Source organism: Schistocerca americana, chromosome X (genome assembly GCF_021461395.2).
Source record: "Schistocerca americana isolate TAMUIC-IGC-003095 chromosome X, iqSchAmer2.1, whole genome shotgun sequence".
In the NCBI taxonomy this organism is placed as follows: domain Eukaryota; kingdom Metazoa; phylum Arthropoda; class Insecta; order Orthoptera; family Acrididae; genus Schistocerca; species Schistocerca americana.
In genome coordinates, this window is record NC_060130.1 from 368,762,785 (window position 1) to 368,788,894 (window position 26,110).

The window sequence follows — 26,110 nt, forward strand, 5'->3', positions numbered from 1 at the left end:
GCCAGTTGGGTCTATCACTAGGTCAGGTTTCACTTGGCATGGCCTGCACTTCAATACGTGTGGGAAGGGCAGGCTGCCTCATCTTAATACAGCCGTCAGGCGTAATAACATGAGACTTGGGGGTGCGCTGATGACAGAAAGCATGGGTCACATTTTAGTGGTGTCGGTGGAGTCTATCAGCAGGACGGGTTTCACTAGACATGGCCTGCACCTCAACAGGTATGGGAAGGGGAGGTTGGCAAAGCTTATAGGTGACAGCATAGGTGGGGTTGGTGGGATCACTCATGGGAAAATTCCTGCAGTAGTGGGTGTTACAGCTGTACCTTTTTTAGATTGAAGTCAGCTGATAGGTATTCCTGCTTAAGGGAAGTCTCTCTAACAAGGGAATCACTTTTGACAAAGCTTAGGTATCCGAGTAATGAGGGAATTAGTATATTTCATCAAAATATACAAGGTATTAGAGATAAAGTTAGTGAACTGCTTATAGATGTTGACTCTGAAATTATTGGTATATCTGAACACTTCTTAACTAAGGAGATAATTCAGAGGCTTCCTTTACCAGGATACAGGTTGGCTGGCAGCTTTTCGAGGAGCTCTTTGCGGTGTGGGGGAGTAGCCATGTATGTGAAAAACGGCATCCCATTTGAGTCAATTGATGTTTCAAAGTACTGCACTGAAAAGGTGTTTGAATACTCTGCAGGTGTGGTTAAATTTAACGGAGCTAAACTTCTAACTGTTGTTATTTATAGATCCCCAGACTCAGATTTCACAACATTTTTGTTAAAGCTGGAGGAGGTTCTTGGTTCACTTTATAGGAAATACAAAAAGTTAGTTATATGTGGTGACTTCAATATTAATTGTATAAGTGATTGTGCAAGGAAGAGGATGCTGGTAGACCTCTTTAATTCATATAATCTTATGCAAACCGTATTCTTTCCAACGAGAGTGCAAGGGAACAGTAGAACAACCATAGACAACATTTTTGTTCATTCCTCATTACTAGAAGGGCATTCTGTTAGCAAAAAGGTGAATGGTCTTTCAGATCATGATGCACAAATTTTAACTTTAAAAGATTTTTGTGCTGCAACACGTGTTAAATATAGTCATCAGCTGTTCAGGAAAGCTGATGCAGTTGCTGTAGAGACCTTTGTAAACCTTATAAAGGAACAAGAGTGGCAAGATGTTTATAGCGCTGATACAGTAGACGATAAATATAATGCTTTTCTCAAGACTTTTCTCATGCTCTTTGAAAGTTGCTTTCCGTTAGAACGTTTAAAACAGGGTACTAGCACAAACAGGCAGCCTGGGTGGCTGACTAGAGGGATAAGAATATCTTGTAGAACAAAGTGGCAATTATATCAAAACGTTAGAAACAGTCAAAATCTAAATGCAGCAGCCCATTACAAACAGTATTGTAAGGTGCTTAAAAATGTTATTAGGAAGGCAAAAAGTATGTGATATGCAGATAGAATAGCTAAGTCTCAGGATAAAATTAAAACCATATGGTTAGTCGTAAAGGAAGTTGCTGGTCTGCAGAGACAGGTCGAGGATATAGAATCAGTGCGTAGTGGGAATGTCCGTGTTACTGATAAGTCGCATATATGTCCAGTATTTAATAATCACTTTCTGAATATAGCAGGTGAACTAAACAGAAACCTAGTCCCAACAGGGAATCATATAGCGCTCTTAGAAAAAGGGTTCCGAGACTGTTACCTGAAATGCTCCTCCATGATACTGACAAGAGGGAGATTGAGTTAATAATTAAATCACTAAAGACCAAGAACTCTCATGGATATGACGGGGTATCTAGCAGAATACTGAAGTATTGTTCTATGTATGTTAGCCCAGTTCTCAGCCATATATGTAACTTTTCCTTTAGGAGTGGTCGGTTTCCTGACCGATTAAAGTACTCGGTAGTGAAGCCACTTTTTAAAAAGGGAGACATTGATAATGTTGACAATTTTAGACCTATTTCTATGCCATCGGTGTTTGCTAAAGTTATCGAGAAGGTTGTATATACAAGGTTACTGGAGCATTTAAATTCACATAATTTGCTGTCAAATGTTCAGTTTGGTTTTAGAAATGGCTTAACAACTGAAAATGCTATATTCTCTTTTCTCTGTGAGGTTTTGGACGGATTAAATAAAAGGTTGCGAACGCTAGGTGTTTTCTTTGATTTAACGAAGGCTTCTGACTGTGTTGACCACAAAATATTACTGCAGAAGTTGGACCATTATGGAGTAAGGGGAGTAGCTTACAATTGGTTCGCCTCTTACTTTAAGAACAGAAAGCAGAGGGTAATTCTCCGCAATATTGAGAGTGGTAGTGATGTTCAGTCCCAATGGGGCACTGTTAAGTGGGGCTTTCCCCAAGGGTCGGTGCTGGGGCCACTGCTGTTTCTTATTTATATAAATGATATGCCTTCTAGTATTACAGGTGATTCAAAAATATTTCTGTTTGCTGATGACACCAGCTTGATAGTGAAGGATCTTGTGTGTAATATTGAAGCAGTAACAAATAATGTAGTTCATGAAATAAGTTCGTGGCTTGTGGAAAATAATTTGATGCTAAAACACAGTAAGACTCAGTTTTTACAGTTTCTAACTCACAATTCAACAAGAACCGATATTTTGATCAGACAGAATAGGCATATTATAAGCGAGACGGAACAGTTCAAGTTCCTAGGCGTTCGGAGAGATAGTAAACTGTTGTGGAAAGCCCATGTCCAGGATCTTGTTCAGAAGCTAAATGCTGCTTTATTTACCATTAGAACAGTATCTGAAATAAGTGACACTTCAACACGAAAAGTAGTCTACTTCGCATATTTTCATACGCTTATGTCGTATGGTATTATATTTTGGGGTAATTCTTCTGATTCAAAAAGGGTATTTTTGGCTCAAAAACGGGCTGTTCGATCTATATGTGGTGTAAATTCGAGAACGTCTTGTCGACCCCTATTCAAAAATCTGGGAATTCTGACATTGCCCTCACAGTATATATTTTCTTTAACGTCGTTTGTTGTTAGCAATATTAGCCTATTCCCAAGAGTTAGCAGATTTCACTCAGTTAATACTAGGCAGAAATCAAATCTGCATGTAGAATGCACTTCCTTGACTCTTGTGCAGAAAGGAGTGCAGTATTCTGCTGCATCCATTTTCAATAAGCTACAACAAGAACTCAAAAATCTTAGCAGTAGCCCAAACTCTTTTAAGTCTAAACTGAAGAGTTTCCTCATGACTCACTCCTTCTATTCTGTCGAGAAGCTCCTGGAAGAGCTAAAAAATTAAGCAGATTCCAGTGTTACATTGTTGATTTTCTTCATTTAAACTTACGACTTGTCACCTGAATATGTTTTTTTATATTTCATTTTGTCTGTTTCTAATATCGTGTTATAATTTCATGTATTGACTCGTTCCATGACCATGGAGACTTCTCCTTAATTTGGTCCCACGGAACAATAAATAAATAAATAAAATAAATAAATAATGGAAGAGTCCACGTACAGTTTGAATAGGCATTCTCGCCGGGTTTTCATCTGGCGTGAACCAGGAACCAGATACCAACCCCTTAATGTCCTTGAAAGGGACCTGTATAGAGGTCGTGGTTTGATGGTGTGGGGTGGGATTATAATTGGTGCACGTACACCCGTGCATGTCTTTGACAGAGGAACTGTAACAGGTCAGGTGTATCGGGACGTCATTTTGCACCAGTAGGTCCACCTTTTCAGGGGTGCAGTGGGTCCCACCTTGCTCGTGGTGGATGATAACGCAGGAACTGCCATCGTGGAGCAGATATCAGGCGAATGGGGTGGCCTGCCTGTTCTCCAGACCTAAACCCCATCGAGCACGTCTGGGATGTTCTCAGTCGACGTATCGCTTCACGTCTTCAAACCTCTATGACACTTCAGGAGCTCCGACAGGCACTGGTGGAAGAATGGGAGGCTATACCCCAGCAGCTGCTCGACCACCTGATCCAGAGTATGTCAACCCGTTGTGCGGCCTGTGTACGTGTGCACGGTGATCATATCCCATACTGACGTCGGGGTACATGCGCAGGAAACAGTGGCGTTTTGTAGCACATATGTTTCGGGACGGTTTTCTCAAATTATCACCAATACCGTGGACTTACAGATCTGTGTCGTGTGAGCTCCCTATGTGCCTATGCTATTAGCGCCAGTTTTGTGCAGTGCTACGTTGTGTGGCACCATATTCTGCAATTATCCTTAATTTATGAGCATGAGTGTAGAATCCGTACGGCCGACAGGCGCCACAGTGAGGGACGACCGAGGATTGTCTGCCACGCACAAACAGATTCCGCGGCAACGATAGGGGCTATTCATCATGCTGTCGTGCATTTTATGCAACATCCCTCAGGTACTAGCACCATTGGCAAGGGGTTGCATGATGCAGGGCTCGCCGCGCGTGGACTGTTACGACGCATGCCACTCAGACTCCTGCAGCGTTGCGCCCGATTCCCATGGTGTCGACGCCGGTAGGCGGATATGGGCTCTGTACAATGGCAGCGAGCCATCTTTAATGAGGAGTCCCTCTTCTGCCTTGGAGGCGACGACCGAGGGTCCGTGTCTGGAGGCACAGTGGAGAGCGCCACGAAGAGCAGTTTGCAGTCTCCCATCACACGTCCCAGCAGCCTGGTGTGATGGTGTGGGTAGCGATGTCGTATGGTGCCTGTGCGCCGTTAGTGTTCCTAATGTGCTCCGTGACAGCCGTGTGGTATGTGGAGGAGGTCCTGCAATCGGTGGCTGCCGTTCGTGAATGCCCATGCTCTATCTCAAGAAATGCTCGTCCTCATACCGCTGCCACCTCCAGGGCGTGCCTTGCAGCTGTGGGTTCTCTGCCTGGACCACACGCGTCGTAGGATCTCTCCCTGATTGAGAATGTGCGGGGTGCCATGGAACGTGTTATCAAGACTCCACCACCACCCACCAATCTGCGGGAACTGCGCGCTCAGGTGGAAGCGGAAAGGTTGGAATGTCACAAGATAACATCCGAGATCTGTTCAACCGCACGCCACGTGACGTCTGTGTGCTTCTATTCACAACCGTATGGGCCAGACCGCATTCTAACAAGTACGTTTTGTAGTTGTGTCGCACAGTAAATATTTGCCTTTAAAAGTTGAAAGCGTAATCATTTCGTATTTCTACCTGTCTGCCAACAATGATCGCTATCCGCCTTGCAGCTTTTCAGGCGATCTGTGTAGTTCTTTTAAGCGTCCCTTAATAATAAGAGAAGAAAGAGTTCCTGAAGAAATTCGAAGAAAGTAAAATTTGCTACAACATACTTGTAGTAGAGGGCTTTTGGTATGAGTACAGGAGGTCGCCTGCATTCACGTTCTCTCGAAACTCGATGTGCTTACGTCGGTGATATATATTCCAATATGGGCATTCACTCGGAAGTTGCTCGACAACGTAGAAGGAGAACTGAGATCCGAAGTAACTCTGTACGACGTTACGGCGAACTGGCTTAAATCTATCTTCAGGCAGTTGGAAATGAAATTTTTAGAACATCTGATTTCTGAGACACATTCGTTGGAATTCAGAGCACCTAAAAGCAATACAAGACTTTCTGCATCCGAAGAACAAAAGGCAAGTAAAAGGCTTTTTTTGACTCGAGCAGTTCTTATCGCAAGTTTGCATTTGGGCAGATGCCGAAAATGCCCGCAGCGAGAGATCTTACCGGGAAATTGGAGCCGTGTATTTCGACAGAAAAAGATGGGGCAGAATGTAACATAGTTAAATTTAAATTTGTGTGGAATCTTATGTGACTTAACTGCTGAGGTCATCAGTCCCTAAGCTTACACACTACTTAATCTAAATTAACCTAAGAACAAACACACACACCCATGCCCGAGGGAGGACTCGAACCTCCGCCGGGACCAGCCGCTGTAATATAGTTAAGTATAGGCCATCGTCGAGAGCATAAAAACCGCTAGATAGCTCACGCGATAATAGCATTCGTAAAACAACTGGAACTGAACGGTCGCAGGATCTCCGTATGCTAGAGTGCACATCAGCGACCTGGCCAACGATATCAGTGCCACTCTTGCTAAGGAGGCAGTGACGTCAGATCACATTCCAGAGGTGGATCTATTACCAATTTACAAGGAGATGATTCTGTCTGAGTGGGCCAAAGAATTACAAGCTTCCCAGGCAACTAAAGGAAAATACAACACGCAAATAACACCAATGCTACCAACCAAGCCTTGGTGCCATGGTCTTAAGTGGGCACGGAAATCTGCAGTTGTCATCGCGCGGCTGGAGTCAGACCACTGTCGATATGCACAGCACGATCTTCACTTTGTGACTATGGTAAAGTGGAAGACACAAATCTAGATTTTCTGGATGCATCAACCGGTGGGATCTCACATCAATGTTGCTAAGGAATGTTGTGAGTAATAAATACAGCTACAGACATCTGTGTCAACAGTCGGCCAGAGTGGCCGTGCGGTTCTGGGCGCTACAGTCTGGAACCGAGCGTCCGCTACGGTCGCAGGTTCGAATCCTGCCTCGGGCATGGATGTGTGTGATATCCTTAGGTTAGTTAGGTTTAATTAGTTCTAAGTTCTAGGCGACTGATGACCTCAGAAGTTAAGTCGCATAGTGCTCAGAGCCATTTGAACCATTTGAACCATCTGTGTCAACAATACTGGCAACCACAGACTTCACAGCTCGCATAAACTAAATAACTTTGTGTAATTTCAGTAAGTTACTTCAAGACGCTATTACCTTTGTGTTATGCATCATAATTAGTGTTTGTTTTTTATGAATTTGCTTTTATATCTACACCAATTGTATATCATTATGATTTAATTACGTAGATGGCTGTATGGGGAATACTCAAATGCCAATACAAGAAAAATTATAGTCAGTGTTACGCTATTAAACTAACTCATACTGTTTTTATGAACACTTCGACAAAAATACTAATTGGTCAGCTTATGGGCTGGAAGACGAATTGTTATAGAACAGGCAACATAAGGTATATTGTACATTAATGTTTGACTGTAGAACGTTGATTAATTCAAGAAACAATTATAAATTGTGGTAAAAGAGGCTAGGAGTCTCAACGGCTTCAGTGCTTTTTGATAAGTAGGAAAGAAATGGTCTACATAGTCTATAAAGTGCTATTATTTCTACAGAAGTGTCAATTAATCACAGAAGCGTTAATATTAGAGGGAAACTAATTTCAAATAAACAATACACAAAGTAGAAGAAATAATGCGGTAGTCGATACGGTCTTCAGAATACTCGTTGGAATATCTAACTCAGAAGCAAAAATCGATAAGAAGTGGTCCACTTTTGACATTTGTGCTAGGCACCGTACGAGGGAATGATTGGGTATTACATCCAGTAAGTAGAAGTATGCTTAATGTAAGAGATCTGGATACTCATAACGCAGTAGCGACGACGATGTTTAAGCGAAAGCAGCGCATCGCGCACAGGCTGTGGCTCACCGTTTCCACTTACCGTGAATTAAGGACTGTGATGTATATCCTCCAAGGGTTGAAATATTTTTAGAAGATGAAAAGATGCCTTAACGCACGGCCTAAGTGAAACGTGCTGTAAATTTCAGTTAGGCTGTTTCTTAAGCGCCACCGTCCTTCAAAGAATTATATCGCAGGTCTTAATTTTCGGCACGCGAAAATGGTGCCTTGACCTATCGCGGGAAAGTGCTCAGTTGACCTAACTCTGCGAAAAATTTTCGGCAAGCGAAAACGGGACCTTGGCCTTTCGCGGGGGAAGTGCTCCACTGACCTACTTCTGCAAACAATCCCCTAGGCTGTGGCTAAACCATTTCTCCGCAATATCTTTTCTTCTAGGAGTTTTAGGCCTTCAAGGAATACAGGAGAACTGTACGATTTGGAAAGTAAAATAGGAGTTACATCTTCCCGAAAGTTTCACCTTCTGTGTTAGGTTCATTGATTCATTTGAAGGCTGTGAGCGATGATCCTTGGTGAGGTATCCGACCCCAAATGTCCATTACACGCAGATTGCTTCGCAGTGTTCGATCGGAAACTGAATGAGAAGGACGTGCGTTACTGAAAGCAATAATTCCTTTCAGGTTTGACAGCGACAGTCACTGACAAGACGTGGCACTCGTCTCCGATTAGGATCTTTTTAAGATTATTGTCCTTACGCTATATTACATTTCTGAAAATGGTACACCATCCCTCGTAGACACACTCGACAGTCCACGTTCATACGTCAACAAATCGGACGACTTCATTCAGCGTGTGGTCCTTGGCACGTCCAAACACGATAACTCCTTTCTGCCATTCTGCCAGCCGGCCGGAGTGGCCGAGTGGTTCTAGGCGCGACAGTCTGGAACCGCGCGACCGCTACGGTTGCAGGTTCGAATCCTGCCTCGGGCATGGATGTGTGTGATGTCCATAGGTTAGTTAGGTTTCAGTAGTTCTAAGTTCTATGGAACTGATGACCTCAGAAGTTAAGTCTCATAGAGCTCAGAGCCATTTGAACCATTTTGAACCATTCTGCCACGTCTGCATGTCAAGCCATCAAACTGCACTCATTTTATACAACCAACTGCCACATACATTCACCATCTGATCAAAAGTACCCGGACACTTGGCTGAAAATGACTTGCAAGTTCGTGGCGCCCTCCATTGGTAGTGCTGGGATCCAATATGATGTTGGCCCAAACTTAGCCTTGATGACAGCTTCCACTCTCGCAGGCATACGTTCAATCAGCTGCTGCAAGGTTTCTTGGTGAATGGCAACCCATTCTTCACAGGATGCTGCACTGAGGAGAGATATCGATGTCAGTCGGTGAGGCCTGGCACGAAGTCGGTGATCCAAAACTTCCAGAATGTGTTCTGTGGGATTCAGGTCAGGACTCTGTGCAGGCCAGTCCATTACAAGGATGTTACTGTCGTATAACCACTCCGCGACAGTCCCTGTATTATGAACAGATGCTCGATCGTGTTGAAAGATGCAATCGCCATCCCCGAATTGCTCTTCAACAGTGGGAAGCAAGAAGGTGCTTAAAACATTAATGTAGGCCTGTGCTGTGATTGTGCCACGCAAAACAACAAGGGGTGCAAGCCTCTTCCATGAGAAACAAGACTATATCATAGCACCAGCGCCTCCAAATTTTACTGTTGGCACTATACATGCTGGCAGATAACGTTCACCGGACATTCGCCATACCCACACCCTGCCACCGGATCGCCACATTGTGTACCGTGATTCTTCACTCAACACAACGTTTTTCCGCTGTTCAATCGTCCAATGTTTACGCTCCTTACACCAAGCGAGTCGTCTTTTGGCCTTTACCGGCGTGATGCGTGGCTTACGAGCAGCCGCTCGACCATGAAATCCAAGTTTTCTCACCTCTCCCCTAACTGTCATAGTACTTGCAGTGGATTCTGATGCAGTTTGGAATTCCTGTGTGATGGTCTGGATAGATGTCTGCCTATTACACATTACTACCCTCGTCAAATGTCGGCGGTCTCTGTCAGTCAACAAACGAGGTCGGCCTGTACGCTTTTGTGCTGTACGTGTCCCTTCACGTTTCCACTTGACTACCACATCAGAAACAGTGGACCTGGGGATGTTTAGGAGTGAGGAAATCTCGCGTACAGACATATGGCACAAGTGACACCCTACCGCCTGACCACGTTCGAAGTCAATGAGTTCCACGGAGCGCCCCATTCTGCTCTCTCACGATGTCTAATGACTACTGAGGTCGCTGGCAGTAGGTGGCAGCACAATGCACCTAATTTGAAAAACGTATGTTTTTGGGGTGTCCGGATATTTTTGATCACAAAGTGTACCACTTCACTGTCATGTCTGACGTCTACTATGGAGGGTCATTTGATTATCTGGTATCAGTTCTAACTCAAAGCGACCAGTCTGTTCTTGTCGGTAGTTCGATGTTGTAGGCAAAATGGCTTTGGGAGTCTTGTTATTAAGTGGCTGTGATATTCATTGCGCCTTCGTAGGGTCATACAATACGTCGTTGTTTAGTATAAGCACCAAATTTTAAGATGACATAGATTTTTCCAGGGAAAAAAGGGCGTATAAATGCAATCAATAGCATGTAATAATAATAATTTCGTGTGGCTCAATAGTCTGGTGTGTGTCTTCAATTGGACGTCATGTCGGCGACTTTCGTGTCCCTGACCTAGCCCAGCTATGAAATCGGGGAAAGGGAACCTACAGTGTAACGTGGAATCCGAATCACGAATCGTGTTTGGCGAATCTTTTTTGTGAGGCGAATGCTACGTTAAAGGCAGACTGAAGACATCTGTTCCCTGACCACGACTCTATACCGCGACCTTTTGATATCGAGGCACGCGCTTTACCGCTAGACTAGCAGGCCCTATAGCGCATGAAGCGAGTAGTCTCTTCGTTTTAATTAAAATTTTGTTGTGTCATTTGGATTCTGCCGTATGTGTTCGACTTTTTATCGGTCTAGGCTATTAAATGTTAGAGATACTTCAAACAGTTGTTGCTATATACTAATGTGACAAAAGCCATGGTATAGCAATATGTACATATACAGATGGCGGTATAAAAGGGCAGTGCATTAGTGGAGCTTTCATTTGTACTCTGGCGATTCATGCGAAAAGATTTCCGACGTGATTATGGCCTCACGACAGAAATTAAGAGTCTTTGAACGCGGAATGATAGTTGTAGATATTCCGAGATCCACAGTGTCAAGAGTGTGCCGAAACTACCAAATTCTAGGCGTTACCCCTCACTATGGACAACGCAATGCCCGACGACTTTCACTTAACGACCAGAGCAACAGCGTTTGTGTGGAGCTGTTGGTGCTAAAAGGCAAGAAACACTACGCGGAGTAACCGCAGAAATCAATGTGGGACGTACGACGAACGTGTCCGTTAGGACAGTGTGGTGAAATTTGCCGTTAATGGGCTACGGCAGCAGACAATCGAGGTGTCTTTGCTGTGCCTGCAGCGCCTCTCCTGGGCTCGTGATCGTATCGGTTGGACGCTATACGACTGGAAAACCACGGCCAGGTCAGATGAGTCCTTATTTCAGTTGGTAAGAGCTGATGATAGGGTTCAAGTATGGCACAGACCCCACGAAGCCATGGATCCAAGTTGTCAATAAGGCACTGTGGAAGCTGGTGGTGGCTTCATAATAATGTGTTTTGTGTTTACATGCAATGGCCTGGGTGCTCTGGTCCAACTGAACCGATCATTGAGAGGAAATGATTATATTCCGCTATATGGAGACCATTTGCAGCCATACATGGACTTCATTTTCATGGGTGGCGATGTGCCATCTCACCAGCTCACAGTTGTTTGCGATTGGTTTGAAGAGCATTGTGGACAATTCGTGCGGATGATTTGCCCTCCCAGATCACCCTACATTAATCGAACATTCATGGGACATAATCAGTTTGTGCACAAAGTCCTGCACCGACACGCTTTCGCAGTTATGGACGACTACAGAGGCTCAATAGTTCAACGATTTGTTGAATCCAAGCCTCGTCAAGCTGCTGCGCTACGCCGGTCAAAAGGACCGTCCGACACGATACTAGGAGATATCCCACGATTTTTGTCACATCAGTGTCTGTGAGAAACTAAAAAAAAATAAACGGATAGCCTTTCCTCTTTGCCTCATGACCAAACATTCGTTCATTCACTCATTTTCGCTTATACAGGGTGATTCCGTGATGACATTATAAACTTCCAGGACGAAATAAATACCTACCTTAAGAGCTACGAGCACGTGTTTTTCTTCGCTACTGTGAAACACTTCTCGTCTATTGAACAAATGCCCATAGCTCTTAAAATACGCATTTTAGAACCCAAATTTAGTGCACTTTTTTTCTTGTTTTGGTCCATACTACCGCCTCTGAAAGTTGCCTACCCTACAGTCTTAGCAACAATAGTACCGGTTCATGTATTAAACTGTCAGAAGTAAGAGAACGATTGTGTAACTTTCGATTCGGTCGTTCCAGGACCATGGTTCCTTAATTGAAATTAATACATTTACCATTCTCCATTATCCCTGATAGTTTGTAACAACATCACGGAATCAACTTGTATGCACTGGTGTGCAAAACGTAGGGACGAAAGTAACTTTCGCATGATGTCACTGCCAAATAACATAGCTCGATGAAACTTGTGCCATACCGAGGCCCACGAGAAAGGCAGGCCGCGGCGCGTACGTCACGAAGGTAGTCCTGAACTCGCTCACTCGCTCAGCTCAGCAGACAAAATGCATTTCTAAACCTGTTAACTCGCAGATGGGCGTGAAGTACTAACGAGAATTCCATATTCCAGTGGAATATGCTATTATGAAGTCTTACTGATTAACAGACTACAGCAAAATTTAATTTAAGATCAATACTCGATATAAAGGGTATAAAAATGGCTCTGAGAACTATGGGACTTAACATCTGAGGTCATCAGTCCCCTAGAACTTAGACCTACTTAAACCTAACTTACCCGAGGGCATCACACACATCCATGCCCGAGGCAGGATTCGAACCTGCGACCGTAGCGGTCGCGCGGTTCTAGACTGAAGCGCCTAGAACCACTCGGCCATTCTGGCCGGCATAAACGGTATAACGGCGTGTTTACAGCATTTAGTCTCTTCCGCTTAACAGTACTCAGTACATGCTGAGGGTGGTGCCTTATACAACTGATAATCATTTTAGCATGATTTTATTTTACTGTACGCCAGTATAGCCGCAACAAATTATAAGTAGGCCCATGGACTTCCCATCATTATAGGACTAATAACAGTAAGATTCCATAATAGTGGATTCCAGTAGAAGATTCAGTTTTAGTTTGTACGGACACGCCTAGTTACGAGTTAACAGGTGTAGAAACGTAGTTTGTCTGCCGATTTGAGCGAGCGAGTTAGCGAGGGAGCGGAGGACTACCTCCGTGGCGTACGCGCCGCGGCCTGCCTTTCTCGTAGGCCTCGGCCATACATGGAAAGAACTGGTACAATATAGTAAAGAAGGTAAATTTAAAAAATACGCAGTGAGAAGATAAGAATTAAAATTTTTATTCGAAGATAATAATTACTTTGAAGTCACAGTGGGGTATGGTTCTTAATAGGATGTGTGAACACCTTGGACAGCATTGTATGCTCTGAAACGTGCTGCTATGCTGGCCACAAGATTGGCGAGGAATTGTGGCACGGCGTTCCATTTCTCCACCACCGCGGTTGTCAACTGCTGGACGGTCGTCAGCTCATGTAGACGTGCCGCAATACGTCCCCACAACTCATCCTACACATGCTCCATACAATTTAAGTCGGTGGAACGGGCACACCAATCCATTCACCGAATATCCTCTCGTTCCAGGAGCTTCTCCATCTGCGCTATTCGAAGCGTTCGCGCTTTGTGAGCCGTAAAAATGAAGTCAGGGCAAAATGCGCTCCCGAAAAAATGCACACGGATAAGGAGCGCCGGTCGGTGTACCGCGTTTAGTGATCTGCAAGTCAGTGCGTATGTGCCCACAGCACAACGCCTGGACCACCGAAACGATCATGTTACACGACGCACCTCGGTGCATTACGTGTTCACACCTCTCGCCATATGAACGTACCTCCAGAATCACTACTCAGACTGAATCTGCTCTCATCTGAAAAGAGCACGCGACCCAACTCATCGGTGGTCCAGTTCCTATGTTCTTGGCACCTCCGCAAACTGTGCCACCAATGTGCGGTGTCAATGGAACACAGGGTGCTGGTCGTCGGCAAAGAGTCCACCTCCGTGCAGTTGCCGTGCCACTGTGGAGCGCGAGATTGCGTGCCTTGCAGTCCTGTTAAATGTAGTTATAACTGCACCCGCCGTTTCACGTGAGTCCCTTCTTGGCTGCTGCACAATTTAGCTGCCACCTGTTGGTCGACTACAACCTCTCCTTCGCGCAGCAATGTCTGTGGTTCGAACGCTCCCCAGGCAGGCTAAAAACTGCTGTAAGCAGTACCAAACTCCGGACTGTAGTTGTCACTATTCGCCCCCCACAATGATTCTTTCCCGTGTGAAGTCCGAATGACATCTCTGTGCCGTGTTAAATGAAGAGCACCACCAAAGTGCACCGTTCGCTGATTGACACACATTATGTTTTCCCGTTCTTTAACAGCCTCGTGTTGTGGGATCAGCCCCTTTTGGCGCCATAGTTACATAGACCTCATGCCATGTGACTTCTGACTTTCTGTGCACGATTAGGAGACCTCTGGCAACATACTTCAGCACTTTCATCCATTTCCACTTTGTAGTTAATAAGTTATGTTACATTATCTATCTCATCCTCAAGTTTTGTTGAGAAGAGTATGCTCCAGAACCTTGACTGCTAATATGGACCATATGCCTTTATATAAGAGCACTTTTTTCTGAAGAAGATGTGCAATATGTGTATATTTTTCGTTGTGGATTCTTAAAACGTTACTCTGATAAAATTTTTTCGCTCTTACCAGCGGACGACCGTTCTGGTTGTCCTGCCAATGTACACTTACAGACAAAGTTCAAGCTACGGTGCTTTACTGACAATTACTAGATTACCCATTAAAACAACCCACCATAAACTTTTACAAAAGAAGAATAACAATGACTGAAAAGAAAGAAGAAAAGAAACATTTGTAAACGAAAACTAAATAAAAGAAGCGAATGCAAAGCTGACATCATCAAGTATTTCAGTGCTTAACTAAATGAAGCTCTCAGTGGCTATAGCACACTACATCGAGTTTCCCCTTCGTACTAGTTTCTGATGCCTATATATCTGAAGGAAAATCGACAGTGTACTTGCATATGCTGCGGCAACATTGTTGTGCAGAACTATATACCTATATCTCTAACGTCAATCAGTTGTAGAATTTTGGAACACGCATTATGTCCGAGTATAATGTATTTTCTGGAGTCTAGCAATCTACTCTGTAGCAATCAGTATGGGTTTCGAAAAAGACGATCGTGTGAAACCCAGCTCGCGCTATTCGTCCACGAGACTCAGAGGGCCATAGACACGGGTTCCCAGGTACATGCCGTGTTTCTTGACTTCCGCAAGGCGTTTGATACAGTTCCCCACAGTCGTTTAATGAACATAGTAAGAGCATATGGAGTATCAGACTAATTGTGTGATTGGATTGAAGAGTTCCTAGATAATTCATTCTCCATTCTCAATGGAGAAAAGTCTTCCGAAATAAGAGTGATTTCAAGTGTGCCGCAGGGGAGTGTCGTAGGACCATTGCTATTCACAATATATATAAATGACCTTGTGGATAACATCGGAAGTTCACTGAGGTTTTTTGCGGATGATGCTGTAGTATATCGAGAGGTTGTAACAATGGAAAATTGTTCTGAAATGCAGGGGGATCTGCAACGAATTGACGCATGGTGCAGGGAATGGCAATTGAATCTCAATGTAGACAAGTGTAATGTGCTGCGAATACATAGAAAGAAAGATCCTTTATCATTTAGCTACAATACAGCAGGTCAGAAACTGGAAGCAGTTAATTCCATAAATTATCTCGGCGTAGGCATTAGGAGTGATTTAAAATGGAATGACCATATAAAATTAATCGTCGGTAAATCAGATGCCAGACTGAGATTCATTGGAAAAATCCTAAGGAAATGTATTCCGAAAACAAAGGAAGTAGGTTACAATACACTTGCCCGCTCACTGCCTGATTACTGTTCACCAGTGTGGGATCCGTACCAGATAGGGTTGATAGAAAAGATAGAGAAGATCCAACGGAGAGCAGCGCGCTTCTTTACAGGATCATTTAGTAATCGCGAAAGCGTTACGCAGATGACAGACAAACTCCAGTGGAAGACTCTACACGAGAGACGCTCAGTAGCTCGGAACGGGCTTTTGTTGAAGTTTCGAGAACATACATTCACAGAGGAGTCAAGCAGTATATTGCTCCCTCCCACGTATATCTCGCGAACAGACCATGAGGATAAAATCAGAGAGATTAGAGCCCACACAGAGGCATACCGACAATCTTTCTTTCCACGAACAATACGAGACTGGAATAGAAGGGAGCACCGATAGAGGTACTCACGGTACCTTCCGCCACACACCGTCAGGTGGCTTGCGGAGTATGGATGTAGATGTAGATTTTTTCCTTCAGACGGTTTCACATATGTATGATATATTAGGTACATTAGATCAAGTCTCCCTTTCAACTCGACTCCTCTCAGGGTACAGCAGGGTTAGTTCGCTTATTTTAACTGTGAGCCCTATGTAATATGACATAAAACATTTTTAAAAATCTGTCGTTGTGATACAACTATGTTATGTTAACTGTGGATGCGTTCCAATGCATAAAAGGTCGAAATTTCTTTAAAGGAACACAGTATTATACAAACACCTGAAGAAGGTAAAGATCACAAGATATAAAAATGGTTGAGTTATTCCAGTGTCTTTCAGTGTCAGAATCACGGGCATTTACTATAAATAAATCTTTTTAGTCCTTTTACACCCACACACACTTTCTGAAACCATGTAGCACATTGCTGGCACTTTATCGAGAGTAGCTGCCTATAACACTTCTTACTGCTTGTTTCACATCTTCCTAGGACCATGAAGTACTTGGCTTTTTCATTTTGTATGTAGCGACAATCTGAAAAGAAACCAAGAAAACGTGTTGCGTAGAATTTCTCAGTAAAACATCTGTTACACCGATAATTTGAATGAGCAGGAATAGCCCCACATGTATGCGGAAACTGACCCATGTGCAGACATTTCGAAAGATGTGGCAAATTAGACCTTTGTGAAAAAAGCCAACAGTATATTTTGATTCACGCAATTGATAACCTGTGCTCTTATACAAGTGGCAATAAGAGCTTAAAATTTCACGTTATTGTGGATGGTACACATTAATTTGTTAGGTTTTATTCTTTAACTATGGCAATAATCCACCACAATTCGCTGAACTCTAGAGTTTCTGTCCTACCAATAACATAACTGAAAACACCCTTGCTACAATCACCTGTGGCGACACAGAGATACTGTCACACACTGAAGGCCTAATGACCTTCACTATGTGAGGAACTACTCCATTGTTGCAACATTTCTTATTTCAGGTGGGTTAGCCCCGTGAGTGGAATAGCTCAATTGTACCCTACAGTATATTTGCGTGAATCTTTCTGCCTGGTCTGACACGTAACGAGTTAAAAATTTATGTATGGGATGTGGTCATTTGGCAACTCTTAAAGCGCTTTAGGTACGACTCGAGCACCCCGGTAGACGATACAATTGAAGCACATCGAATATCTCTCTGATTTGATAGGTTGAAGTAAAGGAGGCCTTACTCCAGTTCAGAAGGATGTTATGAAACACTCTTTTGTGTTGGTCTGACACATTAATCGTTCATTTGTGCCTCCGTTCGTTCAATGAGACATATAATCACACCTTCATGATGAGCTTGCGAAGTTTATTTTGTTTTCAGTGTGAACTGGAATACGCCTTTTTGATAGCACAACCTTGTTTAAGAGTATTTTCGCGAAGGAAGAGACGTAAGTCGATTGCCATGAAGTCAGTCTGCTTCGTAGTATGACTCACGAAAGCAACACGGTATAAGGAAGGAATTCCTTCAGATGTCTGCAAGTCATTTACAAAGCCAAGTACCAACCAAAGCACACTTTCTGTTAGTACGGAAAGCGCCAGGTAAAAATAAGATCATGATACGTAACAAAATAACACAACACGGCACGTGATTTTCCCCCATTTATTTCTGCCTATTATTGATGATGATATTCTTAAAAAATTGTAAACATACTAATGTTTTTTCATGGCAAACATAGATCATTATTCGAGTTAGTTAAATTAGCGTTCCCCATTGGATTTCATTAATGACACGAATTTGCGGCAACCTCCAGTGTGCGTCCCTAGCTTTCATTCTTGACCCACTGTGTGATGGTTTAAACTGTCCTTGGTGAACTGCCAATGACTGCTCTTATAACGGGCTACTGACGTGCGTCCGGACAGCATGAAAAAGACGACTAGAATAGCTCACAGCGTTCAAGTGGCTCTTTGTGACCCGCCTTTCATGGTTCTGACGTAGTAACCATGGCTACGTGACTTCTGCTGACCACGCAGATTGTACTGAGAGTCGGCTGAAAGGCGTCATTTAAAACAGAGTGAGCTTCTCCAGGGAAGCTATACATCCAGCACATAACGATGAGATTGCTCATCCAGGATAGAAGAGACAGTTTCGGAGACTGCTGTCTTTACAATAACTAGAACGGCCGTAACAACAGAACGATATTGTGGTTGTCAATGTACTCCCAAGTGGGAAAAAATGTCGGCTGTTGCTAGTGGTACACTTAACAGTACAAATATTGGTCTGAAGAGCTTATAACTAGAGCTGAAGTCTTGTGAAGTACGATATTTTTACCTACTATCGTTGTTAAAATAATAGAGGTCTAGTGCATAGTACTTCATGAGGTTAAGTTTTTGTCCTGCGCATTGATCTCGAGATGATCGTTTCTGACGATTTAAACAAGGAATTTAAAAGTATAAATGCGATTGTGTCTGGAAGCCAAAACTACGTTAAGTACTCAAATGGTGTAGGACACTAACACAACTGAAATAAAACATGTACATTTTTCAGTTTAAGTCGGTGCAGTCTGAAGGTGTAGTATTACTCCAATATGCGTTTTGTCATTATCAGTAACATAGCCCAAAGATACGAAGGACATATCCGCAAAAGTAATCTCACCATTACATACCGATCTCTATATCTGAAGAATTTCGACGCGGAGACTCCTATGTACTTGCCAAGTTCTTTTTTAATTTTTATTTTTTTATTCGTAAAGAACTCAGCATCGGACTGTCTCTCATGGTCTTAGACACCCTGGAACTATACAACATGAAATATATACGAGTAGGTAATTTCCCTCAGTAGATGAGGCGATGTTTGCCTAGAACTAAAGGAAAGTCACTTCCAGGGTCAGATGTGACAAAACTGATGGAAACAGAGAAACCCAGTGGCAAAAAGTTCTATCGCTACCCCATCCGAGCACACTGGACTCGCATTCGGGAGGACGACGGTTCAATCCCGTCTCTGGCCATCCTGATTTAGGTTTTCCGTGATTTCCCTAAATCGCTTCAGGCAAATGCCGGGATGGTTCCTTTGAAAGGGCACGGCCGATTTCCTTCCCCATCCTTCCCTCACCCGAGCTTGCGCTCCGTCTCTAATGACCTCGTTGTCGACGGGACGTTAAACACTAATATCCTCCTCCTCCTACCCCATCCGAGTGAAATGGCTCTGATTTCTGTAAGGAACAGGAGTAATTATTTCACCTTTAGATAAAACAGTGTGCATAATTCGGACCTGAAGCAGAATTCCTGCATTTGACGAGCAGTGCATTACGAACTGCACTGTCGGAGCCATCTCGTGGACTGCCTCAAAGATTCGACCTGCCACTAACTGCGCTACATACCTTCCCAAGCTGCACATAGGCTTCCATACGATGCTGCGATGCCACAACTCCTGGAATAGAGAATGTAGTTCCACCTAATCGTAGCTTCAAGTATGTTACTGAGATGATAGTTTTTTACTCTTCAGCAGAGTACAGATTTTCTTGAACATTTTATGAAAATCACAGCAGTACATAAAAAAATGTTGTGTTCTTGACCGGAGTTGTTCCATTATTTTAGTAATTATTTCGGTAACCATCTGCAATTCTTGCAAGGAATAGGAACTGAGAGACTTCGTAATAGCGTAGTTGCTGTCGGGTTAAAGCATTATAGTAGACAACGAATGTCAAAAACACTGAGAAAGGGAAATAACTGCAAAGAATGTTTGAAACAATGGTAATAATGGCGGACAAGCTGATTCGTGGAGGAAATGAACGGTTGGTAGAACGTTCCGAACGTTGTTTACAGATATTTGGTGACTATGCTGAAAAATAGTGTCATTAATCTGTGTCAGTTTGAGGTGCAGCACAGCATTCCATAAAAGTTATTTGGTCTGCCATAATAATGTGTAAATTACTTTTTGAAATCCTCTATTAAATGAAAATTAAGTAGATACGAGAAATGAAGCGGAAAAGATAAATATTAACCCATTGAGTCCCAATAATATAAAGATAATTTAATTTTAAAATTTTGTACGTAAGAAACGAATACAAGAAGAAACTGGCAAAAAGTAAACAAACTATGTTCTTAGAAGCTGGTTTCACTCTGGAATATAACGTAAAAAATTTTCGCAAAATTAACTTATATTATCATAGCAAGCAACGAATACGAGAAGCTGGCAAAAACTAAACAATCAATTGATTTAAGGCGGAGGTTTCGCTATGGAAGCACTGGGGCATACTGTTTTTAACAGCACGTGGTTTTATCAGACATATATGAAAAAAATTTCGCATTTATCCTAGACACAATCCCACATCTCGAAAGTTCTTGGACCTATAATGTCTACAACAGATTACAGTCCTAAATAGCAAGCAAAAATGGGCCTAAAAATTAATCAATTTCTATCAAAAGTACATGCTGCCCAGTGCTTTCATTTCGAACCAAACATAAAAGCAGTAGTGCAAGGTCTTGATTTACGTTGCAGTACACTTATTTTCATTGTCGACGATCTCTTCTATATGATCATTAAAAAAAACAAAGAAGTGTCCCTGTCTCCTGCAACCACGTAGCATGATGTGTACACCAATTCTTGATTTGAACGCTGTAAGTGACTGATACAATGCAGTACATTCACGTAAGCACCTCTGATCTCTAAGTCCTGCAGTAGCGTCAGTGGTTTCATGCGAAAGGCACTGGTACTTAAAACAATTACTAAAATTGTGGTATCAGGCAGAAACCACTGGTACTCAAAGATTTAATGGCCAAATTTCAAATCGTGCTGTGAAATATTGCTTCATATTGGAAATTTACAACATATTGGCTGTACCACTGAGAACTTTAATGCTGAACTCAGGCGAAATTGCTTAAAAGCGTGGCCATGAAGTTCAATAAAATCATTACCGCAGTATATGCGAATCTGCAGATTTAAATAGATTATCTGGTAATCATAATACGTGGGGCTACAGTGAGTAATGCAACACATTTTTCTCTGAAATTATCTTGGTTTCATTCAAGATTCCAATACAGTATCTTATTCTGCACTCTTTTGACTACAAAACCTTGCTTTTCAAGACAATCTCCGTTCAGTGCGACAGTCTTACGTCATCTTACTGGAAGGGTCTGTATGTCCGCATCGTACCATTCTACTGGTCGGCGTCGGAGCCGACGTCTTGTTGCAAAAAATGGTTCAAATGGCTCTGAGCACTATGGGACTTAACTTCTGAGGTCATCAGTCCCCTAGAACTTAGAACTACTTAAACCTAACTGACCTAAGGACATCACACACATCCATGCCCGAGGCAGGATTCGAACCTGCGACCGTAGCGGTCGCGCCGTTCCAGCCTGTAGCGCCTAGAACCGCTCGGCCACTTCGGCCGGCCGTCTTGTTGCATCAATAACCCCATCATCCACGTACTGCTTCCCACGGAGTGCATGCTTCGTTCGGCCAAATAGATGGTAGTCGGAGGGTGCGAGATCCGAGCTGTAGGTTGGATGAGGAAGAACAGTCCAATGAAATTTTGTGAGCTCCTTTCGGGTGCGCAGACTTCAGTGAGGTCTTGCGTTGTCACGGAGAAGTTCGTTTGCATTTTTGTGGCGACGAACACTCTGCACTCGTTTCTTCACTTTCCTGAGAGTAGCACAATACAATTCAGTGTTCATCGTTGCACCATGAGACAGGACATCAAACAGAATACACTCTTCAGAGTCCCGCCAACACCGTCGCCATGATTTTACCGGCTGAGGGTGCGGCTTTAACTTTTTCTTCGGAGGTGACGGTGTGGCGCCGTTTACTTTCCTGTTCGAAGTGATGAACCCATGTTTCATCGCCTGTGACGGTGTTCGACCAAAACTTTCCTTCGTTGATCTTTAAGGTCTTCTGTTAGGCGGCGAGGGACCCAGCGAACACACACTTTTGAGAACTTCAACTGGTGGAAGAGTGTATCAGCACTACCAATAGAGGCGTCCAGTTGGGCAGCGAGGTGTTTGATTGCGATCCGTCGATCACCACGAATGAGAGTGTCCGCACGTTCCAACATCGCAGGAGTCACAACTGCCGGCCGGCACGCGGGAGATCGGACACGCTTGCGCGACCTTATTGTGATGATGACAGATGTCTCGCCTAACGACTCACCATGCTTTTGTTCACTTCCAGGTCGCTTTAGACATTCCGCAAGGGCCTCTGGATACCTGTGATTCTCTGGTTTTTCGCCAAAAGAAAAAACAACTCGATGGTAGCTATCTGCTTGGAACGCACGTCCTTTATACATGCCATTTTGAAGGCTACGTGTAGCTGTGCCACCTATCGGGCCTTCATGAAACTATAGAAGCTGAAGCAGGAGTATTGCACGATGTCCCACAAACAATTCCTCACTTTTTCAACCGAATTTGGCTGAGAAAAAAAGTGTTGCATTATTTATTGAACGCCCCTCGTACAAGGCGACTTATATCAACAAGAAACACAAACTAGAGAAAATCATTGGAGCCGGAGGTCTTTAGAGACGGAAGATTAGGTCTGATTTGTCAAGGATGGGGAAGGAAATTACCCTTGACATGTTAAGAAAAACTCGCTATTCACCTTCAGTTAGCCTCACAAATCACGGCACACTTAGATCTGAATGATCATACGGTGATTTTCAACCCAGTGGTAAAACTTTCTGAAGTATCCACATATTAACTTTTCAATCAACCGATTGATCGATCTTGATGCTAACAATGTATTTGAGGTAAAATATCGGTGTTTTAGGTTTACCGGTTTTTCTGTATATCAAAAAGAGTTACTCTTGTTTGAAAAAAAATTTGAAATTCGTAACAGAAAACCGTTATGTTATTTCTTCATGAGAGGTCTGTTACTGTTGATTTACGAATGAAATATCAACAAATTTCTTTATTTAAAAAAATATTTTAACGTTTTCCTTTCTGAAGAATTAAAAAAATGGAGGGTTGGTTAATTACTCTTAACGTTTATTCAAAAGGCTACAAAAATTAAATATTTCTTGTGGATTGAAATTTTCTAAAATGAAATTCACATTTTTAAATTTACACTCAGTATCTGAGTACAGTGTCGGATTAAAGCAATGTTTTTATAGGAGGAAATCGTGTGAAACTCACTTTTAAAACTAATAAAAATCAATTTATTTTATTTTATTTCTATTGAAGGCTTATTTTTCTCTGTTTAAATCTGACCATCTCTGTTTGCGACTTCGACAGTGATACCTTTCCTGACAACACTACAATTTTTTTACCATTTTTAGGAGCTCCTGACGATTAATTTGGTTCCAAAAAAATTTACATCTACATCTACATGGATATTCTGCAAATCACATTTAAGTTTCTGGCAGAGGGTTCATCGAACCACCTTCACAATTCTCTGTCATTCCAATCTCGTATAGTACGCGGGAAGAACGAACACCTTTACCTTTCCGTACGAGCTCTGATCTCCCTTGTTCTATCAAAAAAATGTTCAGATGTGTGTGAAATCTTATGGGACTTAACTTCTAAGGTCATCAGTCCCTAAGCTTACACACTACTTAACCTAAATTATCCTAAGGACAAACACACACACCCATGCCCGAGGGAGGACTCAAACCTCCGCCGGGACCAGCCGCACAGTCCATGCCTGCAGCGCCCCAGACCGCTCGGCTAATCCCGCACGGCTCTTCTTTTATCATGGTGATCGTTTCTCCCTACGTAGGTCAGCGTCAACAACATATTTTCGCATTCGGAGGAGAAAGTTGGTAATTGGAATTTCGTGAAAAGATTGCTCCGCAACGTAAAACGCCTTTGTTTTAATTATGTCCATCTCAGATCCTGTATCATTTCAGTGATACTCTCTCACCTATGTCGCGATAATACAAAACGTGTTGCTCCTCTTTGAACTTTTTCGATATACTCCGTCAATCCTATGTGGTAAGGATCCCACACCGCGCAGCAGTATTATAAAAGAGGACGGACAAGCGTAATGTGGGCAGTCTCCTTAGTAGATCTGTTACATTTTCTAAGTGTCCTGCTAATAAAACGTAGTCTTTGGTTAGCCTTCCCCACAACATTTTCTATGTGTTCCTTCCAAATTAAGCTGTTCGTAATTGTAATTCCCTGGTATTTAGTTGAATTTACAGCCTTTAGATCTGACTGATTCGTCGTGTAACCGATGTTTGACGGTTTCCTTTTAATGCTCATGTGGATGACCTCACGCTTTTCGTTATTTAGGGACAATTGTCGCGCCATACTGGTATCTTTTCTAAGTCGTTTTGCAATTCGTTTTGATCTTGTGATGACTTTATTAGTCGATAAACGACAGCGTTATCTGAAAACAAGCTAAGACGGCTGCTCAGATTATCTCCCAAATCGTTTATATAGATGAGGAACAGCAAAGAGCCTATAACACTACCTTGGGGAACGCCAGAAATCACTTCTGTTTTACTCGGTGACTTTCCGTCAGTTACTACGAACTGTGACCTCTCTGACAGGAAATCACTAATCCAGTCACACAACAAATGTATGATTTTTAACCTTGTATCCAGAAATATGTTGTTGTTGTTGTTGTGGTCTTCAGTCCTGAGATTGGGTTGATGCAGCCCTCCATGCTACTCTATCCTGTGCAAGCTTCTTCATCTCCCAGTACCTACTGCAACCTACATCCTTCTGAATCTGCTTAGTGTATTCATCTCTTGGTCTCCCTCTGCAATTTTTACCCTCCACGCTGCCCTCCAATGCTACATTTGTGATCCCTTGATGCCTCAGAACATGTCCTACCAACCGATCCCTTCTTCTTGTCAAGTTGTGCCACGACCTCCTCTTCTCCCCAATTTTATTCAATACCTCCTCATTAGTTATGTGATCTACCCATTTAATCTTCAGCAGTCTTCTGTAGCACCACATTTCGAAAGCTTCTATTCTCTCCTTGTCCAAACTATTTATCGTCCATGTTTCACTTCCATACATGGCTTCACTCCATACAAATACTTTCAGAAACGGCTTCCTCACAAATCTATACTCGATTTAACAAATTCCTCTTCTTCAGTAACGCTTTCCTTGCCATTGCCTCTCTACTTCGATCATCGTCAGTTATTTTGCTCCCCAAATAGCAAAACTCCTTTACTACTTTAAGTGTCTCATTTCCTAATCTAATTCCCTTAGCATCACCCAACTTAATTCGACTACATTCCATTATCCTCATTTTGTTTTTGTTGATGTTCATCTTATAACCTCCTTTCAAGACACTGTCCATTCCGTTCAACTGCTCTTCCAAGTCCTTTGCTGTCTCTGACAGAATTACAATGTCATCGGCTAACCTCAAAGTTTTTATTTCTTCTCCATGGATTTTAGTACCTACTCCTAATTTTTCTTTTGTTTCCTTTACTGCTTACTCAATATGCAGATTGAATAACATCGGGGAGAGGCTACAACCCTGTCTCACTCCCTTCCCAACCACTGCTTCCCTTTCATGCCCCTCGACCCTTATAACTGCCATCTGGTTTCTGTACAAACTGTAAATAGCTTTTTGCTCCCTGTATTTTACCCCTGTCACCTTTAGAATTTGAAAGAGAGTATTCCAGTCAACATTGTCAAAAGCTTCCCTTAAGTCTACAATTGCTAGAAACATAGTTTTGTCTTTCCTTAATCTATTTTCTAAGATAAGTCGTAGGGTCAGTATTGTCTCACGTGTTCCAACATTTCTACGGAATCTGTACTGATCTTCCCCGAGGTCGGCTTCTACCAGTTCTTCCATTCGTCTGTAAAGAATTCGCGTTAGTATTTTGCACCTGTGACTTATTAAACTGATAGTTCGGCAATTTTCACATCTGTCAATACCTGCTTTCTTTGGGACTGGAATTATAAACAGAGCAAACAATTATGTCTGTTCTCTGACGTTGAACGTCAGATTATGGAGAGTATGTGTGTATTGACCGAAAAAAAGTTTATAATTGAAATTGGTACACCACCTGTGCCCTGGGTTTTACGGTTTTTTTTTCAAGTGCTCTAAATGTTGTAACAAGTACTTCACTTCTTATCAACGCCTAGCTCTACAGCAGTCAGCATGGGTTAGGGAAGGACTACAAAC